At 40.2% G+C, this 20,660-nt stretch overlaps 1 long non-coding RNA gene across 2 annotated transcripts; it reads left to right on the top strand.

The window, feature by feature from the left end:
* Positions 1–10,043: 10,043 nt before the first annotated feature.
* Positions 10,044–20,308, top strand: LOC141003754 (uncharacterized). 2 transcript variants are annotated; one of them, XR_012179749.1, is made up of 5 exons: positions 10,044–10,196; positions 16,096–16,260; positions 19,457–19,659; positions 19,784–19,834; positions 19,925–20,308. It is a non-coding gene; the product is annotated as an uncharacterized lncRNA (long non-coding RNA). The 2 variants fall into 2 exon arrangements; XR_012179748.1 differs by having other exon boundaries at positions 19,457–19,834.
* Positions 20,309–20,660: the final 352 nt, after the last annotated feature.

Below are 20,660 nucleotides of genomic sequence, written 5' to 3' on the forward strand. Positions count from 1 at the left end.
AGAGATATTGTACAGGCAGGCAGACTTTACCATTCATCACACACACACACAAATAAACAAATTTAAACCGTAAATATGCATACATGCTTCCGAACTGGCATGAATCTGAAGACACAAACGTGTTCAAGTGTGACACATTACTATCAGGTATCATTTACCTTGCAGATTTCTCTCCACTCACTCACTTGCTTTCTCATAGTCACACATCGTCTTGCTGTATTAACTGGCAGTTGTCACTTACACACACATGCCATCACATTCCTGTGAACGGAGCATGAACATCCTCCAACCGGCTAATTGCCGCTGCTTTTGGTGCTTTCTAGTAGGGATATGTGCGATTAGTCGACTTGTTGATTAAACGTTCCCTCACTAGTCGGCACCAGAAATACTGGTTGGTTAAACTTTTTTATTTTTAAATGCACACATTTACATAACATATTGACATAATTTGCACTGAAATAAAAAAAAAAAGAGCATTCGTTGCTAATGTTGACAGTGCTGGTTAACTTTTTGCGTTGAAGGTGCTGCCATATTGTCATGTTTCAAAGCAGCTCCACGCCAGGGTAAAAACAGGGAATGAGGTTCAGAACAGTGGTAGAGATAAAAAAAAAAAAAGAAAGATTAACCTCCTTTTTAAAGTTCTAGTGTATGTGTGTTTGTATACATCTCATATGCATGCCAGGCCCATCGCTCTCATGTTTTACCTGCTTAACCTCCACCTCCGTCGTCCTTTTCTTCTCATTCCTTCCTTTTTATCTTTGAGCCTTTTATAAGTACTCTTTGCCCTTGCTTTCTCATTCCACACTTGAGAAGTGCATCACCACATCACATATGCAAAGGGGTGTGTGCGTGTGTGTGTGTGTTGCTCCCTATGGTTCCTGCTGTAATTCTGTATGCTTTCAGCTTGTTCTAGGTTCCCAGTGTGACTCAACCTCACATGTCTATTTGTGTCTCTTTCTCCCTCTCTCTCTGTCTTCTTACTCCCTACATCTTGCTCTTAGTAACTCTTCCTTGCTTTCACTCTCTAACAATTTTTCCCGCATTTTCTCTCTCTCTCTCTCTCTCTCTCTCTCTCTCTCTCTCCTGCTTTATTTCCCACTCTTAATCTTTTTTTCACATTTCATTTCCCATTTTCTTCTCTTGCCTCTCTCTCTCTTTCTTACACATTTGCTCTCCTCCTCTCACTTTCTCCCTACTTCACTCTTTCTCTCTCCCCTCCTCCTTCCATGCCTGCCATCTCTGCTTTCATTTTCTGACTCAACACCTTGCTCTTTGCATGTCTATTTCTGGTCTCTATCTTCCTCTCCCCATGCCAGCATCACCTCCCCCTGGTTCTCATTATCTGTCTCCCTCTCTTCCTCTCTCCTGCCTCTGTCTCTGCTTAAAAACCTTCTATTCCCGAACCTGTCCCACCCACATGTGCATGTGTGCACAGGTGCACCTGCACCAACGCGCACACAAAGATGCACATTTTTAAAGACACTGCATCCTCGGACCTGTTTGTTCTGCACTTATTTTTTGCCTCTGGGAACATGAGAAACATGCTAAAACCACTTATTAAAAGAAGAACTGTGATATCAAAACAAGCCTCATCAAGGTTTGGCTTCCTTCTTTCCTTAGACCGGTTTCTTGGATTTGCTGGAAGCAGTGTACACTTGTAAGACTATACACTGAGGGGCGAATTTACAAAGAATGGATTGCAACTGCTGTTAGCACCATTAATTGCAGATCATTTGGAACCACTATCTGCCCGGTTCACAAAATACATCGCACTAATGACTTGAGTGCGCAAAGATGCACATAAAGTTTTGCAACTAAGTACACTTTGCCCTTGTTTTGCATCTAATTAAAATGATCCAAGTGGTTAAGCATTATAAACACACTGAAGCTGATAGAAGGATGCAGGACAAGAGGGAGGGTCGGAGGTAAGAATGACTGAGTAACATAAGGATAGTCTTTCTGGTTGAACTTTCACTATGCTTCATATCAGGAGAGACTTTATAAAAGCGAACAATTATTTTATTGACACCTGTACAATAAGAATGATAAATATGAAAGACACCACTTATACATGCACTTCAGTTACCACCGACTCTCTGAAGAGGCTAATCATTTTCAACTGTGTGTAGCTGTTAGCGCCGATGTTTGTGAATGGGGCTTTTTTTTAAAAAAATTAGGCTCATTTATATAGAAAGGGGCCAATTTTGCGAGAAATGTATGTATATTACCTAATTCAAAAACCTACAAATAGCACCAGAGCACTGATTCGATATTTGGTTGTCAATGCAGTTAGGGGTGCGTTCCACCCTTTGTAGGTGCTTTAAAGATGACACAGTTGCTTTTTTTGTCATATCTGTGTAGCTGCGTAGTTATTTTGTGAATTTACCCAGGGCACCAAAACATATGCCTGCCTTCAGCAGGTCGTATTTCCATTTTTTTGGCAATTCACATCACCTATGTACTTGTCTGTATGGGGCGATGTCCTTGCTTGCAATATTATCTACTCCAGTGACTATAGATATTAGAAAAGAAAATCTAACAGGAACAGACAGCAACTTGCCAATAAAGTAAAGCATCTGTTCATGAAATGTGTTTTTTTTTTCATTTGATGTGAGTAATCAGCTAAATGAAAATGACAATGTGTTATTATAAATCTGGCAAAGCCTTTAATATTTTTCACTCTTGCTGCCCTCTGTTCTCTGTTCAACTCCTTTTTTTTTTACCATGAACTCATGTTTTTGTCACTAATGATCCCCACTCAGTGCAACTCGCAGACAAAGCACAGCAGATGTTGCTCGAATAGCGGCTGTTAAATTATAGCGCATTATAGTTTTTGTCATTCAAACCTTAGTCACTAACAAACAAGCCAGTGATAGTGATATGATCAGACTCCAACAAACACTTGTGGAAATGTCTCTCCACCTTTGACTTTTAGTTTTCTTGCTCTGTTTGAGCTGCTTTGTTTGGCACATTGTTACCGTGCCCTCATTTCTTTGTCACTTGTGTAAGATGCACACCCCCTGCTAACCTCTCGTAAAATGGAGCAGATGTTCATTAAAAAGCTACTGTGAAATTAGAATTATAATACATTTTATTTCTTTTTTGTCATGCAAACCTTGATAGCTGACAAACAGGAAAGACATTTGTGATATGATCTGCCAGTAATGAGCATTTGTATCATTATGTTCACAATAACAATTTCCTCATGGTGTGTTTCAAGACTGTGCTTATCTTTTTCATCCATGTACCCTTGCCTCCTGTCGACACTTTTTCACCAGACAATTGTTGTTTTTTCCTTCTCATTTTTGCATAGATCCCTGGGGCAATGGAAGTGTCTTGTGAACGGCATGGCAAGGAGTCGTGGGAAGCTGTAAGGATTAAATGACCTCTTCACTGGCAAGTAGACGGACCGAGTGTGTCTTCCCTCATGAGATCAGCCTGCACAAGTACAGATACTAGAAAAACAAAGCAGGTTCACACTATAGTATGTAGTCTACCTGAAACAAACACTTGTGCCACTATCTGTGGCAGAACACAATTCACAATTACAAACTCAACTCAAGCTCTTCTGTCTCATCCTTTGTTTCATAAAGCAATGACTAGTAGCAGGAATGGTTGAAAAATGTAGTGAATTCAGGAAGGCAGCCTATGTTCACACGCATTTATCCAGCGTTTATTGCACACATTAGCCACAGCCCTCCACTGTGTAATCAGTGCATCTAAAATTATCACATACAAAACCTATTTTCTTTGTTTCGCTGTGCACACAGGCTGACAGTTTGTTTTTTGGCACTGGACCCACAAGGCTATTATGATTCCATTCAGAATCTGAGTAGGAAAAATCTAATTCGAAGCAGAAATGTGGGCTCCTGGTTCAGCTACTAGCTTGTAGGCTGTGCTAGTAAAGCTGCTGTGAAAATGGATTGATTTGATCCAGCACACAAGATTGTAGCCTCAGTATGGTTTTGACACTGTGTAAGTTGACCATTCAATACACACACTGCTCCACATGAAAAAGAAATGGTGTTCATTTTTACGCTTGCTTGTAGAAGCCTCTACATCTGCTGTAGAGGCTCCGAGTGATGGGATTTTCAATAGGTCCGTGCTGAATTGTGCATGTGTGAAATGCCTGTGGTACAGTGGCCACCCTTATAGACAGGCTCACTTGTAAGGCAACAAAAAAACTGGGCCAGTTGTCAATTTTAAGGAATTATGACCTCAGTTACACGTAATGCACACTGTAATAATGGCTTCTCACCTACGTGAATATGGTGCAGTCAATATAGCTGCAGCAGTCAGCTGTTTTCAGTGGAAACAAAGCTCTGTTAAACCCACAGCACACTATCTGTCCAGCTGAGCAGGCACAGTTAGCAATTAGCTGGTGAACACAGGGGAGCACTTAGCAGTTACAGAGTCAGATATTTCCCTCAGGGATTGGTGGAGACCCAAACGGAGCTAGAAGAGAGTGAATGTTGAACACGATGAATCCAAATGTTGCTCCCCGTCTACTGGATGTCAGCTGTTTCCTATCAAGTTTGTCATAACAACTGTATGTGGTGCTAATACTCATTATATTTACAGCTTGTTGCACTGCCACCAAGTGATCAAAATACACAATTTAATACAGGTATAAAGATATATTAAAGGTCCAGTCTATACAAATCCCTGCTTGATGATAATCAACATCACAGCACAGCTTTATTCTGCCTTAGAAAAATTGGAGTGCATGCACACAACTCGTTTAGTTTGGTCCGTACCGTGTGAATAGTGAATTCCCATACTTGGCTGGCCCATTATTCAGTCGGTTGTGTCGACAGCATGTGTCAGTGACAATATAAGTGACAATACCGGATGTTATGTCTTCATGGAGATATAATACTAATAGTCAATCCAGCAGTGTGTATGTGGTGATTAGCAGGCCAACCCATGAGGTGATCTTGAAGGGGATATTCAGTTGGTTGCAATCTGCAGCCTCACCACAGGATGGCACTGAATCTTATACACTGTTCCTTTAATTAAAAGTTAATAATGTTGCAGCGCAGGATGTTAGATATTTTGAGCTTACTGCCTAAACACTCCCTGCTGGAAAACAAAACTAGCACCAAGGTAATTCTCACCACAAAGTTGTTGTTTTTTTCCCCAGCGTCCACATGTTACAGTAGGAAACTCATCTTCAAATAAAAACAAAAAATGCTGACATCTCAGCACTTGAGAAATGGGTACACGCTGCAGTGTTGGGATGAAGAAAAGACACGGTGCTCTTTCTGTATGTAGAGGACAAAACATACAAAGTATTGGCCCAAGTCGTGACCCAATTCTGAAGGAGAGGGAGGTCAAAGCTACAGCGTGTCTGAGAGGAGAGTTCTATAGATATATGAGCATACTGGTTTTATTGTGATCCCATGATGCTTTGGGGAACAGACAGACATTTGAGAGGAAAAGAGAGACTGGGAGCTCTTTTGAAAAGATTAAGAGATTTTTGAGAAAGGTGGAAAGAGGCAGACAGAGAGATGGATTGAGATAGAAGTGGCATGTCGACTGAAATTGGAAGTGAAGTATCTTCAGTACTTTGGACAGACACACACATGCACACACACACCGTTACCATCTGACAATGAGTCAGAGAGTGTGTGAAGGGGAGACATCTCTCATACAGCTGTGTCCTGTTGCCCATCAGAGCTACGTATATGCCCCCTCCCTCTCTCTTCCTCTCTAAAAGCATGTCTGTCTGTGTTTAGCCCCTCACACATCATTAGCTGGAAACCCCACTGCTTTCTCCTGAGTCCTTTCTTTCTTTGCAGCGTCTCTTTCTGCCTCCTCAACTGGACAGAGAGGGGGAGGGTAGTAGGAGGTTGGTGAGTCAGAGGCAGGTGTCTGACAGCCAGCCAGCCAGCTCAAGAAATTTCTCATCCACATCTTTCTGTGCTTCCTTCCCATCCACAGGCCCAGTACTGCCCACTGGAGATACCAAGACCCACAGAGGAGCGCCAGATCTGTCCCCCATCTGCTCTTCCTGTCATTCTCGCACTGGTTCTCTTCTTCTTTTTCCTTTGCTCTCATTCTTCATGACCCAAACATTTTCTTCTCATGCACCTGAATGTTTCTCCTACCTTTCTCTTTCATTTAGTTTCTCCTCCATCCCAGCCAGTGTTTCCACTCCAGGCTTTTGTCCAGACTTCTCAACCAGCACAGTCCTGGCACACAGTGCTCTCCTGCTGGGATGCCACTCACAAACACATGTTGCTATGGCCAAATATTCACTCACGCACTCAAAATTGTATATTCAAATGCTCATGGACTCAAAAAAGCCAAGAGCCCACTGAGACGAAACGGTTTATGTGCTTTGCTCCCGTTTCAATTCATGTTTTTTTTATTTATTTTTTTAAATCAAGCATTCATCCTGTCTTGTTCACCTTTGGGACCGCAGTTGTAATCTCTCTGTTCCCTCTTGTTTCAGTTTGTTTGGTCGAGATTCTTTGAGCTAGTATCAGATTGGTTTGTTGTAGCCCACATTTTGTACCTGGCTGCTGTTGGTGGTGTTTTATGACTGATGTAAGTGCTCTCACTGTGTTTGCTCCCTTTTTACCTTCTGTTCACACATCCACACTCATCTTGATGAACAACCAACAACATAGACAGTGCATGTATAAACACATGCTTTCTGTCTATGAATAATGAACTGTGACAACCCCTACTTCACAATCTATTCAAGGTCTACTTTTATCCTACCTCACATCTGCAAATAACAGTGTCATCCTGCCTTGTTAAAAGATTATTTTACCTGACACTTTTCATTCCCCCAATTTTTTTTGACAACCTCCAGTACCATGTAATCATCAGCAATGCCCTCCAGTGATAATTGGCTGTAGCTGTTTTCTGTGTCACTGTGTTAGTCAACAAGGAAAAATCGGCCGTTGTTATAGTGTCAGCTATTTCTTCTTGTATGTGGCCCAGATCTCATTTTTGAGAAGCTGAGTGTGGGTGCTGATCATACAGTAAATGCTGGTTAAACATACTGTAGTAACTTGACCAGATGTTTAAAATGATTCCACAAAAAGGCTGAGAATGTAGTATGCCAGGGGAGTTAAAATCTGTACATATATTCTGCAATCTATAGTAGGGATGTAAACCTGCAGGAATCTGACTTATGGATGAATAACATTTACAATGATTAGGGTTGATTATTAAAATAATCAGTTTGAGTTATTACATGGAGGTGCTAAGTCTGTTGAGATGGGGCTTCATATTAGTTTTTTGTTGAATTAAATCTCAAAACCCATTGGCTATCACGATTTAGCCTCTGAGGGCAATGGCCAGTATTTCGGGCTTGTGGTGTAGCCAGCAGATATCCACATAACAAATATCAAAGCCAAAACTTTCTCTTCTGGCACTGGAATGTGAATGTAACTGCTGATAATTTTTTTAAAAAGCTAATGAAAAGCTACGTCGTCGTCGATGATAGCTAATGGGTTCCGAGATTGCATTTCGGCTAGCGTAAGACCCCATTTTTGCTGTCCGCACGTCTTTCAGCTCTACAGTGGATGTTTGATCTTACATCATCAAGTAGATACAATTTTTTTATACGTTTCAAAATTTATTTATTTTTTCGCTGAACCCTTTTGTTCCCCCTTATACTGAGGACATTTGCTCAATGAAACCCATGATCACTATAGTAATTTCTTTGTTATTGCTTGCAGTAACATAATGCTGCCGTGATGATATAATATACTGCAGTAATGCTGATGATTTGTCCTGTACAGTTGCTTCTAAATAATAAGTAAATGGCAGGAAGAAGCTATGCGGATGCACATATTAGCATATCTATTGTTTTCCCTTCGAGTTTCACAATTTTAAATTGATCTGGGTTGTATACCATAAGTCAATGGGTACAAGTACAAAAAATATTTAGATTTTTTTTTTCACCTCAGTTCATATTCTTGTAAAGCTGCTATGAAATGGTTTGAGAAAAATTAGGTTTGCTGTATGTGCATGACCAAAATAATCATGTCTGGCCAGGGCCACAAGTGATATTTGCCATGTAGACCAACAAGTTGAAACTTTTAAATATAAGCTGTGTGTTTGTTGATCCTTTCTTTCTCTTTACACCACCGGGGTTACAAAGAACTTTGGTCCAGTGTAGCCTCAACTCACCCTGTATAAAATCCTGAATCCTACAGAAATGCTGCCAGACTCATCAGGCTTCCTGAGTGGACCCAATCAGAAAGCAAAGTACAGCATGTGAGTGGGAGAGGGCAAGTGATAGAGAGAGAGTGCTCATGCAATTTTCTGCAATTTTATGTTTTTTCCCAAATTGTAATTACCAGTTTCCTGTGTCCAGACCTGTCTCACTGCTACGCAGCTCCACTACTGGCCTGGGAAGGTAACAGACAGATATGTGCCACCTTCATGGGGCACTATTTTCATAAATGAGTCCACCTAGTACAGTCAAGTTAACTGCACTGCACTGAGGTCTGCCAGACTTGGTGTTACAGTGTTTACATGTGCAAACACACAACCAGGACACTATAAAAATAGGATTGTAACCATTACACTAGAGCAAATAAAAAACACTCTCTGCAGCACGCACACATATGCACACACACACACACACACAGAGAGCCATCCATTTTCACTGCATCCATTCATCGTATTCATCCCCTTAACACCCCTTATTTCCTCCCTCCTTTCCTCTGTTCCATTTCCCCACCTCTAATTGCTCTGCCAGTTTCTCTTCCTTCAAATTCATTGCTTTTCATGCCTTCCACCTCTTATCAGAATGACTCGATATTTATCTCCACACTGTTCTCGCTCTGATCACCTGTTCCCCTCTGCCTGCTCCCAGCTGTGTTTGTGCATTGCAGTCCATGCACTGAGATGAGATGGCTCTAACAGCTGAGACACAACCACCAATCTATCTATAAATCAATCATGCTATCACCTGCTGGCACTTCTGGGTGTGTGTGTGTACAATTGCATTCATGGGCACGCCTTTCATTTGCCTCCATTTTTCCTTAATATCTTCTTTTTTTACCCCTTTATTGAATTCGAACTCCATTAGGGTTTGTGGAGTAGTTTGGTCTCCTTAGTGTACCATCTGCTTTGTTGTTGCGTCTGTCCTTATGTTAGCATGTGTGCAGGTGCATCAGCAGACGCATGAGTGTATATGTATGTATGTGTGTGTGAGTGTGCGATTGCGTATGTCTGCTTGAGCGCTTGACTGCTCCTCGTTTCAGCTCGACTTGTTTATCTTTCCCTCCTACCTTTATTTGCCAAAAGGCTCAATCCCAGAAGGCTTGTGACAGTTTTATTTGTCAGACGTTTGTTTTCATTTCCTCCTGCGTGTGTCTGTCTGTCTCTCCCTGTTGTTCGTTCGGTCTAATTTACATTTAAAGTTACTGTGACTGGCATTACTCCTTGGTTTGGAATGGTACAAACAGGAAATGCCAATGTGAGGGGACTAATAATTGAGCATGAAGTGAAATGACATTGACAAAAAGAAGGGAAAAAGGATCGTTGGACAGCAAGATTTTTGCTGTCTAAAATATGAAAATGTCATGCCATGTTTGAACAAAGAGTTAGCATTTGTAGAAGTCTAAAGTTTGCGTCAATACTGTGCAGATGATTAAATGTTAAGTTTGGGAGGACTTTCATTTAAATTGACATTTTGATAATTTACCTGACATTTTAGTAAAACCTAGTCAAGTCAAGTCAAGTCAATATTATTTTCAAAGCCCAATATCAAACACCACAGTTTTTCCTGAGAGGGCTTCACAATCTGTACAGCATCTCACACCCTCTGGCTATCAAGCCCAAGATATGGGAGAACTCCTCCAAAAAAACCCTTAAATGGGAAAAAATAGAAGAAACCTCAGGAAGAGAAACATCTCTCTACCAGGATGGACAGACGTGCAATAGATGTCATGCTGCTTGGGTCAAAGTATGGAGCAGAAGATCAAAAAAGTGCAAATAAGTAGTAGGTGGGACAATTATGTGGGGAAGTCAAACAGTCATTTATAATTGCTTGCACAAAGTGTGTTGATACATAATCATTATTGGTATTTGTACTTTACCTCCCTTCTTCTGTGCTCTGCTTCTCCCCTTCAATATTTTGACGAGGAACGAACGAGAAGTGGATTGTGTTTGATGGAACTGGATGTGACAAGAGGAACGAGGGGAAAGTCTCCTTGTCTGAGCATGTAAGAATAGAAATCTGACCAGTATTGCCTGTATTAAATGCCAGGTTTCGCCACACAGTTAGTATACACAGACTACTAAATGTTTTTTTCCCTCTGGGCCAACTATTCTATGTAGGGAAGAAACTGAAGAATGTTTTGGTTTCTGTGTTGCAAATCAGAGCAGGCAGAAGCACAAAGATCGGCCGGGATTAATAGCCCAAAAGGGAAAAGGAGCCAGAACGTCCAAATGGCTTGATCCATTTAGCTTAAAGTCTGGCTCACATTATACTTGTGACAGGCAACAAATCACCAGCATGTTTGTGTGTTTGACATGATTAAAAGACAGAGAGAGTATTAAATCAAACTTAGCTTCCAAACTGACAATAATAGACAATAATAATACAATAACAATTTCTCCACATCAGTGAGTGATCACTGTTCAAAACACAAATCCATTGCTTGTTAGCCACACGTGGTATTTACTGTGTAAGGTGAACGTTTATTTGAAAGTAATCTCAGCTTCCTGGCTGTGTAGCCACACAGCTGCTCTTGTCTTTCGTTTGGAAGTCATATTAGACTACTGTGCTGGTTTGCTTATATAGTTCTACATATTTAATAGCCAGGATAATCACAGTAATTCCAGTTGATGATGTTTAGTCTTAATTGATATTCATGTTGATTGTCACCTTATTGTCTCTGTGCTCTGCCCAGGGACTACAGGTAGAAATTTTACTCAAGCATGGTCCCTGATGAACTACTAAACTTAACAATAACGTAACACAAGCAGCACATCATATACAGGTAAATAAACACTAATGCTTTGTTAGTCCCTATAAGTCTTAAAAAACATTTTAAGTTGCTTGTTATCATTACTATCCAAGTGTTACTAATAGCACTATAACACATTGTTAGATTTTAAGACATCTATAAGCATGTAGGAGACACTTGTTGACAGTTTCTTGACTCGTATGGAACATTAAATAAAGCCTTCTTATAATTTTTTATAGTATTCCAAACACATTTATTGAGTTGAACTAACTTCCCTTTTATGTCATTGTTAAAACTTTACAAAGCTTTTTTGTTGCTTTATTAAAAGTAATACATACTTTATTATGCATTTATTAGCAATTAACTATGCTTTTTGTAGCTATCAGCTCTAAAGCAAGAACAATGCCTTTATTAAGGGTAATAAACCCTCCATATCCTTTATTTGAAACTAGTGCTTATTACCAGGACCTTAATATAAATTGTAACCGTCATTAGATTTTGAGAATATTATGTTGCTGTCAAAAGGTAATAAAAAGCCTATAAGGCTATAATAAATAAAATATCGTAAAAAAATGTAAATTGAGAAGAATTGAAGTGTGCTTTGGGGCTCAGTCACACATAATGTCAAACAAACATTTGACATATTTTCATATTGTATTGGAAACTTTTGTGGTGATTATAATGAATACTGTCTGTAAAAGTATTTAATTCCAGCATATTATGGGTTTTATTTGTTTAGTTTTTCTCTTGTTATCCTCGCTGTGTCCTTTCCATTAGTTCCTGTCTCTGCAGGCTGCAGTTGACCATGTTAATGTTTGGGAACTTGGCACCATCACCGAGCTCTGTCTGCTACCTAGATGGCATTTCATTAAACTGAATCAGGAACATAACATGTTGAGACTGACTATATCCCACTCTACTGAATAACTTCCCCCTCTTATGCCTGTGAAGTGTAGATAACGTTAACATCAAATGTTTGTAGTCCACCTTTTATGCTATTATTGTCAGTCTCATATCACTGTCTGCTTTCTTTAGTTGAAAACTTGGAGACAAGTTAAACTTGTTTTATGGTGAAGTTAAGCAGAGCATAAAAGCAGATACTTTTTTGTCTTCACAGCCATACATTTCTTTGTTTCCATGTGTTGTGTGTGTGTCTTTGATCCCATCAGTGGGTTAGTAGAAGTCTGCGTACTTTGCAGTTCAACAAAGGCATTTTGAAACTCTGAACTTTTTGGGTTTTCTCTTTTTTTGTCTCTGCATGAGGTGTTCTATTTGCATGATAATATGGCAATATCATTCACGTTGCAGAAGAACTGCAAACAGTACTTAACGTTGCTATAATCAATATTTTCATATTATCACTGGGTAAAATGGAAATGACTACATGTACATGAAAGAGGTAGCTTGTAGTGATTAATTCACAGATAATTATCATGCAACTCTGCAGCTCCTCCAGCTCTATGGAGCTTTTCAGCATCTCTCAGCTCATTGTTTTGGTTGAACAGTCTTTACTGTTTTGGTTCACTTTCTCTGAGCTCATCAGTGTAGCTTCCAGCCAGAGTAGACAGTTATTTCAGTGAAAAACCCACCCTTCACTACCTGCACCCAGCACCAAATGGCAGAAAGTCAAAGTCAGCGGTTAGCTAAAAGGGGGTGGATTTAATTTACCCACATTAATCAGGTGGTCCGTAACGCAACCCTAAAGTAATAATAATGTTACTCGACATGAGTTAGGTGTATAAATACACAACTAAAAGGTTGGAATCAGTTATTTGAGTATTTATTTTCTCTTCAGAAACATTAGGCCATAATTTTCAATAATAATACTGTGCTGTGAAGGATTACAACACCTATCATACAAACTAGATATCTACAGAGTCAAAAGGTGCAAAGAAGGGCCTACAAATGGCCTCCAGTGCCAGTCAAGTACCAGGTTGGAACATCGGATTCACAGGCTTTTACAATTGCTTTTACAGGGCAAATGTACTGACGTTGAACATGATAGGCAAAAGTAGCTGCCAAATATACCTTATTCATGAAAGAAGAGGTGCTTCCTAACAATTGGAAATGCTTCAAGTACCGTAGTTGGCCAGTACAACCTGTACTACTGGCCCATCTGCTCATTTATGTTCCATGCTTTGTATAAGGCTGTCTTCAATCAGAAATAATCTCCATCACACATGTGTTGCGGTGCTGTTTTTGTATTATATAACTATGAATGTTTTCTGCTTTCCCTCATTTAATTGGGCTGTGGAGAAAGACACAAAGTAGTTACGTTTTGAGGATTGTCACAGCTGCCACTGAATGTTACTGAAGAGCAAAATATGAATATGATAGAACCTCTAAAGACGCCACAGACTGAGAGTAATATATAACATTCCTGCTGCCTATTTTCCCTCTCTTGGCAGGCATCAACATTGTCTGAACTTTTTATGCATTGAACTCATTCATTCTGAACTCTGTCAGGACATTATTTTGCCCACACTTTGTGGACACCAAGAACAAAACCTGGCCTTTTTTTGAAGATAAGCTGCCGAAGGGCTGGTGCTGTGCTGGCAAGTGACTAACCGTCTGGCCCTGTGTGCCTGACCCCAGGTGGTGTATGCGTATATGTGTGAGTCTGTGTGTATATGTGCAGCTGACACTGTATATAACCTGCCAGCCACCTGCCTCCACGTTTGCTCATCCACAGTCGGCAACCTCACCGCCATACACAGAATTACATCCATTGTTCGTGTGTGTGTGTGTTTGTGTGTGTACTGTATGTAAAACCCCTGAGGTTTTCATATAATTTTTTATATGAAAATATATCATTTTTAATTATATAACACCAGCTTTTTGGTCAGTTTCACTACAGTATGTGGCATGAGGACTAAAAGATTAGTTTTATCTACACATCTGCATTTTAATATGCTGTGGGGCTAAGACAGTATAAAGAGGCGAAGAAGCTTAAAAACTTAAATTGTCTACACTTAAGTTAAAGCATCTACAGGGAACTTTAATTTTTGTCAAATTTTGTCAAACTTTTTGACAAAAGTGGTATGATCACCACCACCTTGTGTCTTAAGATCTTGATTTGACTAGTGCAAGCATTTTTTCAATAGAGAGTGAAAGAAAGACAGCTTATTTTCAATGTTTATTTTCTTTATAGACACAGCTGTTTGCTGGATGTATAGCAATGGGTTAATGTATCTATCTGTCTCTAAGTGCTGTATCGTAGGCAACTAGACTTGTTTCAGTTTCTTGAAGACGTTTCACCTCTCATCCAAGAGGCTTCTTCAGTTCTAACTAGCTGGAGGAGGGAGTGTCCTTACGGAGTCGTTGAGGACACGTGTGAGCTCTGAGTTTCAGAGTCCTTAGGGTCACTTGTCGGGCCTTCATGTGGGCCGTAGGGCTAGGTGAGCCCAGGTGTGAATTTTTTGTTAAGCTGTCTGGGGAGGGAACTCAGTACTGCATTGTAGGTGGGTGATAAGTAATGTCGTAGGCCACATCCTCTGGAACGGCGGTCTTTGAACAGAGGAGGACACTCCCACAGAGTTCAAAAGCCTGCAAACTCCCTTCCAGTTAGTTAGACCTGAAGAAGCCTCTTGGAAGAAACGTCTTCAAGAAACTGAAACAAGTCCAGTTGCCTACAATACAGCACTTAAAATTACCATGACCTGGATGACTGAGAACCTTTATCAACACGTACCTATCTGTTGCTATGTAAGATAAATAACTGTAGTATGGTGATGGTGAAACAAAGTAAACTGTGTTTTAGTGCCGTACCACCAGACTACAGAGGAGCTTCTTTCCTCAGGCTGCAAGACTCCTCAATTCATCCTCAGCACTCCACCATTAAAATGTTCAAAGTTTTATTTTATAACTTATCCAGATTGCCAGGCATTAAAGATCTCCTCCGCACATATATAAAGGCATGCAAAAATTATTTAATGTGTGTCTGACATATTTTTTTGCGGGAAAAAAGTATAATTGCCACTTTAAAATCCTATTCCCTCTCCTTATTTAAAAATATCCAGAATGTATGAATATGTAGTAAAACTGCTAGACAAACGTTTCCACCTGACACTTGTGTACGTTGAATATTGGACCAGGATTGACTTCCAAACTATGTGTGATGTCACAAATGATGCTAGTAGGCCCGCCTCTTAAAATCAGATGTCCAGTAAGCACAGAGAAAATTACACTTTCAGTTATGAATGTGAAAACAGCCTCTACACAAACATTCGACTGTAGGAACAAGAAGAAAAGCACTTTTTGGACTGGATGGGGACATTAAAATAAATCTTAATAATTATATAGAAACAGCCAATCTTCTGATGATGGTCTCTTTTGCTTTTGTAGGTCATATAGAGGCAACAGGATTCATTTAAGCCTGTTTCATAACCAGTGAAAAGTTCCCTATAGTATGTTTCAGTAATTAGTACATCCTTAGGAAAAGCAGTGTTTCATTTGTTTAAAGTGACCGTTTTTTTCTTTCAGAGGTATGTTGAAATGTATTAATGGTGGCAAACAGATTTGACTATCTTTACTTAACGTACAGATATGTTCTGTCCCTCAGGGTTATGCAGACAGTTTGTTTTATTCTAATCCCCTGCTTTTGTCTCCCTACCCTTTTCACCCCAGTTTACTCATTCCTCTCTCATCCCCGTGAGTATCACCCTCCTCTCCCTTCATTTTTTCCCTCCTCACCCTCCTGTCTCTTCTCCTGTTATCTTTTCCTTTTTTTCTCATTCCACCTTACCTCTCTCACTTCATCGTGTCATCCCTGTTACCCCCTCACGCTTTCATCTGTCTCTCTATTCTTACCCTTCATCCCTTATCTCGTCTGTCTTTCTCTCTCCTGTCATGCTTTCATCCCTCCCCTCTTATCCTTCCTGTCTCATCTCATCTCATCCCACTTTCCGCTCATCCTTTCATCCGTTTCCCCGTGTGTCAGTTTAGTTACTTTACTGACTGCTTATCATAGACAGTTTTGCCTAAACAGTGTCGGCTACAAAATGTCACTTTAAGAAACTAACAGGCAACAGTTCCTGCAGTCAAACCACATTGAGTTTTAAATTGATATTGGAGGTGCATACATATGATGCGATAAGAATAACTTAGATCTACAGCATATCTAATTCTCTCCATGTTGTGTTCTCTCCTGCAGCACTCCATCCTGTAAAATTATGAACTGTTATTTATACAGAAGACACAACTCCCTTGTTAAGGCTCTGGTCACTTCTCTGGGTCAGTGGGCACCAGTAAAACCTCATCGGCCCAGTGATTGGATAACTCGAAGTGGACTGCTCTCGCTGTCAACATGTCTTCACAGGTTGGTGCCTGTGCATGAGGTGTGCGTGTGTGTGTATGTGTCTGTGTATGCGAGGTCCATGGCCTTGTTCTTTTATCCTTGCCTTTTTAGAATTAGGTAATATTTTGCAGAGGAAATACATTTTGATTGAACCCTACATTTATTAAGGTTCTAGCTTTGAAGGACAGGGCAGCAGGACATCGATGATATCCCCCCACGCACACATCACTCATTTGGATGGCCGACTCCACTGTTTTTTGCTTTTTGCACCTCCTACAGAGGGACAAATTACACTTTTATGGAGTTTTTATAATTCTATGAGGCTAAATTATTCATATGTGTGAGATTCACAAATACTTGGGAAAAGTCTTGGCCTCTTTTGCATCTATGTTATTTCCATTTTATTGTTTAATGTTCCCACATACAAAAGCAATACTAAGTTGGCGTGGTAACTTTTTAAAAATGTTTGTGTGAAAGTGTCTTAAATTAGCTCTTGGTGCTTGTATTCATCCCATCAGCATTGTCTTTCCTGTAGGAGCACTTCATGGAATTATGTGTTCCACACACAGATGTACACATAGATGCACACACATGCACAGGCTAACACACACATTTTACCTGTCAGCCAAATCTAACTTTGGACAAGCCGCCCGCACTCACAGCATGAGATGCAGCCATGCATAGGTGAACGAGTACAGGTGTAGGGGTGGGCATGTGCTACTTCTGTTTGTGTGTGTGTGTGTGTGTGTGTGTGTGTGTGTGTGCGTGTATGTGTGTGTGTGTGTGTGTTAGAGAGCATCTGCCTCCATCTGACCACGTGGCGACTCTGAATAGCCTCCATCTCTGCTTCACTACAATTACAGTAAAAGTGACACGTTGCTTCAAGGCGCCGCAATTAGGCTGAGTCACGTCAATGCTGGACAGCTCTGATGAAGGGCTATTAGAGAGCAAGGGATGATGGAGGCACTCATCATCTCCCCCCCTCAACCCCCCACCTTTACCACCATCACCATCATCACCATCCGTCACCACAGCCCCCACCCTCCTCCTCCACATCCATCACCATTACCACCAAACTTTCCCAGGCAACTGCTCTGAGCAAGAGTCATTCTAACCTGGCAGCTCTCTCCCTGCCATTTCTCCCTCCTCTCTCCTCTGCATCTGTCTCATTTCCTGCCACGGATTCATATATATTTCGGGATAAGTGCTCTCCATGAATCTTACACCTGCTTTCTCCCCCTCTCTCTCTCTGCCTTTTTCCAACTTTCTATCCTTCATACTCTCCTTCCTTCTGTTCATCCGCGTATCTATTCATCTTTCTCTCTGTAGTCTGTGTGAGTGCCTCACTCTCCCTCTTCCTTCCGTTTTTTCTTTCTCAGAGTCATGCACCTCTTTTAATAGCTCAATTTCTCTTATTCTCCCCTTATCTTCGCCAATTTGATGCATTTCACCTGGCTTGAATCATTTGGCTAGGATCAATCCATCTCTCCTCCCTCACTCTTTTACTTTCACACCTATTTTAGTATTTTACTCCAAAGCCTGTATTTGTCTCTGAAAATGAATATTTTGTGTGGCTAGGAACTCTGACTCCAGAAAATATTATATTAAATAGAGAGTTTGGACGTATTGTTTGGTCTAGATTGATTTTCTAAGAGAATTGTGTTAGCTCTGTGAAAGAAATCAGTCGTCTGGTTATTTGCTGTAGTTGATTTAACAAATTACTTTCATCTTATGACATTTTGGTGTAACTAAACAATTCAATGCCTCATGGATGGTTTGACTCTTTTTTTAATATTAGTTTAAATTCAGTTTTAGCTCAAATAGTTCACTGTTGGTATGGGGATTTGGTATTATTTTTACAAAGACCGGTTTTAAATGAGTTTTACTGACTTAATTATTTGACATTTGTGGTGTTACGAATACAATTGCATGCAAAAACGAACAAATTATTTCCAGCTTTAAGGTGCATAAATGGAGGAGTTTAATCAAATTATCATAAATGTGGTAGTCGAGTCCCACTTGCACTTGTGAAAATGAGTCAATTAGATCAGGTAAACACTTCCTTGAGGACTGGTTTGTATACACTGACATACTGTTTGCAACAGGAATATCAGTGTCATTTTTAAGCAGATTTAATTAAGTCTCACTGTAGCAGTGTGTGCACACCCATTGAAAACATGAAAATTCAGTTCAGTCTCTTCATCTAAATGTCAGGAGAATAGTGTCCAAATGACTAACTTCAACCAATAATCTATTTGTCACAGCAGCTTGCAAAGTTCTAACTGTTAATTTGGCAATAGACACCTCTCATGCTTTAAAGCTGCTGTAAGTGTCGTCGTCGTTTTAATTAACTGACTGTCCGTTTTGCTGTTAGCAATCCCCTCCCTCCTCTCTATGTCACCACACTTGCACAACTCCTTTCTTTTTTTCGAGACAGCTCTCTTTCTTCTCTTCAAGTGTTTTTCATCGCTTGATCCGTTTGGTGGTCCTGAGGAGGCAAAGAAGGCAAAGAGAGTGATAGAAACTGAGCACAGATGTTGTGTCAAAGTCTGTTTCCCTGCTGATTCTTTCTAAAAGATCAGTAAAAAAACAAAACATGCCCATGTATTAATACTTATTTTACTCCGCCTTTTCATAGCACTGAGACTTGGGTTTCAGGGTCAAATTGAGATTCTTACCGTTGCTTTCTGCTTTGGACAGTAGCCAGGCCGTTTGCAGTAGCCATGTCGCTAACACTGTCTTTGCGACAGTGACGCCAACACAAATACCACAGAGAAACGCAGGACAGGGGATTTCAAAAGGTGTCTGTTTCCGCTTTAAGTTCATTTCAAAGTTGCAATTCAAGAAACCAGGGTGCACCACTACTCAGCAAACCTTTAAAGTGCAAATGAGTTACCAAGAAGCATTTTACCTGCCTACAGTCATAACACAAAAATCACTGCAGTATCAAAACAGCTCCAGAGATAACAGACTCAACAGACCCAGCAGCCAAATAATCTTAGCTCCAAATCCACTGCTGAAGGTAGGCAATGCTTTATTTATACAGTTTAGACGAAATGCCACGTAATGACAGCAGTCCAGTTTACCTTTTCCACTGACTGTGAGCTGGCCTAATATTGTGTTATTTATACAGCTAGTGCAAAAGGCTGCTTGGTCACACAATGACAAACACAGTTTCTCTTTGAATCTTTCCCTTGGTGTCTTTTTCACTGTCCAGACCACCTTTAACAACATCCAGGCCATCATGGAGAGACACATAGAGAAGAGAACCAAAGGCATGTTTGTGCCAGGACGCAGAAAACACCTGCTGTGCCTCCTGGATGACCTTTACATACCGGCGCCTGACCACTTTAGCTCCCAGCCACCAGTGGACCACAGCTTCTGGTTTAACCACAAAGCCAAACCCTTAAATTTGTCAAGGTTAGAGAGAGCATTTGGTATAAGGGCAAGGGAGGCTGTGTGTGAATTTACTGCAAGAAGTTATAATCTTTGTGCCTTTGTAGTGTCTCCCCTTGATGTCTTCTTTATCCCCTTTCTTTGTCAGAGTGTAAGCTCAGTTGTATTCAAAAACCTTGGATCATGACTTCTTTTATAGGTGTGTGTACAGTACAGTTATGCTTCAATACCATTTGCTGTATCTTTACATTTTCATGAACTTTTGGGTTTATGTGGTTGTTCCCGATAGAATCCTGCTGTTTCCTGTGTGTGTGTGTGTGTGTGTGTGTGTGTGTGTATTCTTGTTGGCATCCATGAGGGCCCCCTGGTGGAGGATGGACACCCATATTTGGTAAATATGACCTTACCTAACTTAAGTTGTCTCTCCTCTCGTCTCCTCTAAATGCTTTTGTAACTCGATCCTCTCCTTCACTCAAATTTACACATTTCCTACTCAGCCTAGTTTAGTACAGCTATAATCTCTGAACATCTGTAGGTATTATACTGTGTTCATTACATTACATATAAAGTCATGGCCTTGAAAGTTCTGCACTACCATTTATTAAGGAATTGTATTTTTTTTCAGGACTTTTCTTTGTAAAGAAACGGTCTGTTGAACAGATGAACTCTTGGAAAGCTGATCTTATTTTAACATTTATTTATACAAGTATTTGACTTGTGTCATACTTTATATTCAGTGAAGATTTATCATTATATCAGTGGTGGTAGAAGTACCTGCGCAGCAATTGACAATCTTGGTAATAAAAGGATTATTTCAACAAGGTCTTTGAATTGAAAATGTTTCAGATCTCTTTCTCTGCTGTAGCCTACCAAATATCCTTATTGTATTATTCTATTCTATTATTCTTTCAGTACGTTCCCATGGCTTTGTTGTGCCCCGAAAACGAACACTATTGTCACCAACGCAGGCTTTGTAAACCTGGTAATTGTTTCTGATTTAATTAAAAGAGCTTCATCCTCATTTT

This window comes from Pagrus major, chromosome 10, assembly GCF_040436345.1.
Source record: "Pagrus major chromosome 10, Pma_NU_1.0".
Classification (NCBI taxonomy): domain Eukaryota; kingdom Metazoa; phylum Chordata; class Actinopteri; order Spariformes; family Sparidae; genus Pagrus; species Pagrus major.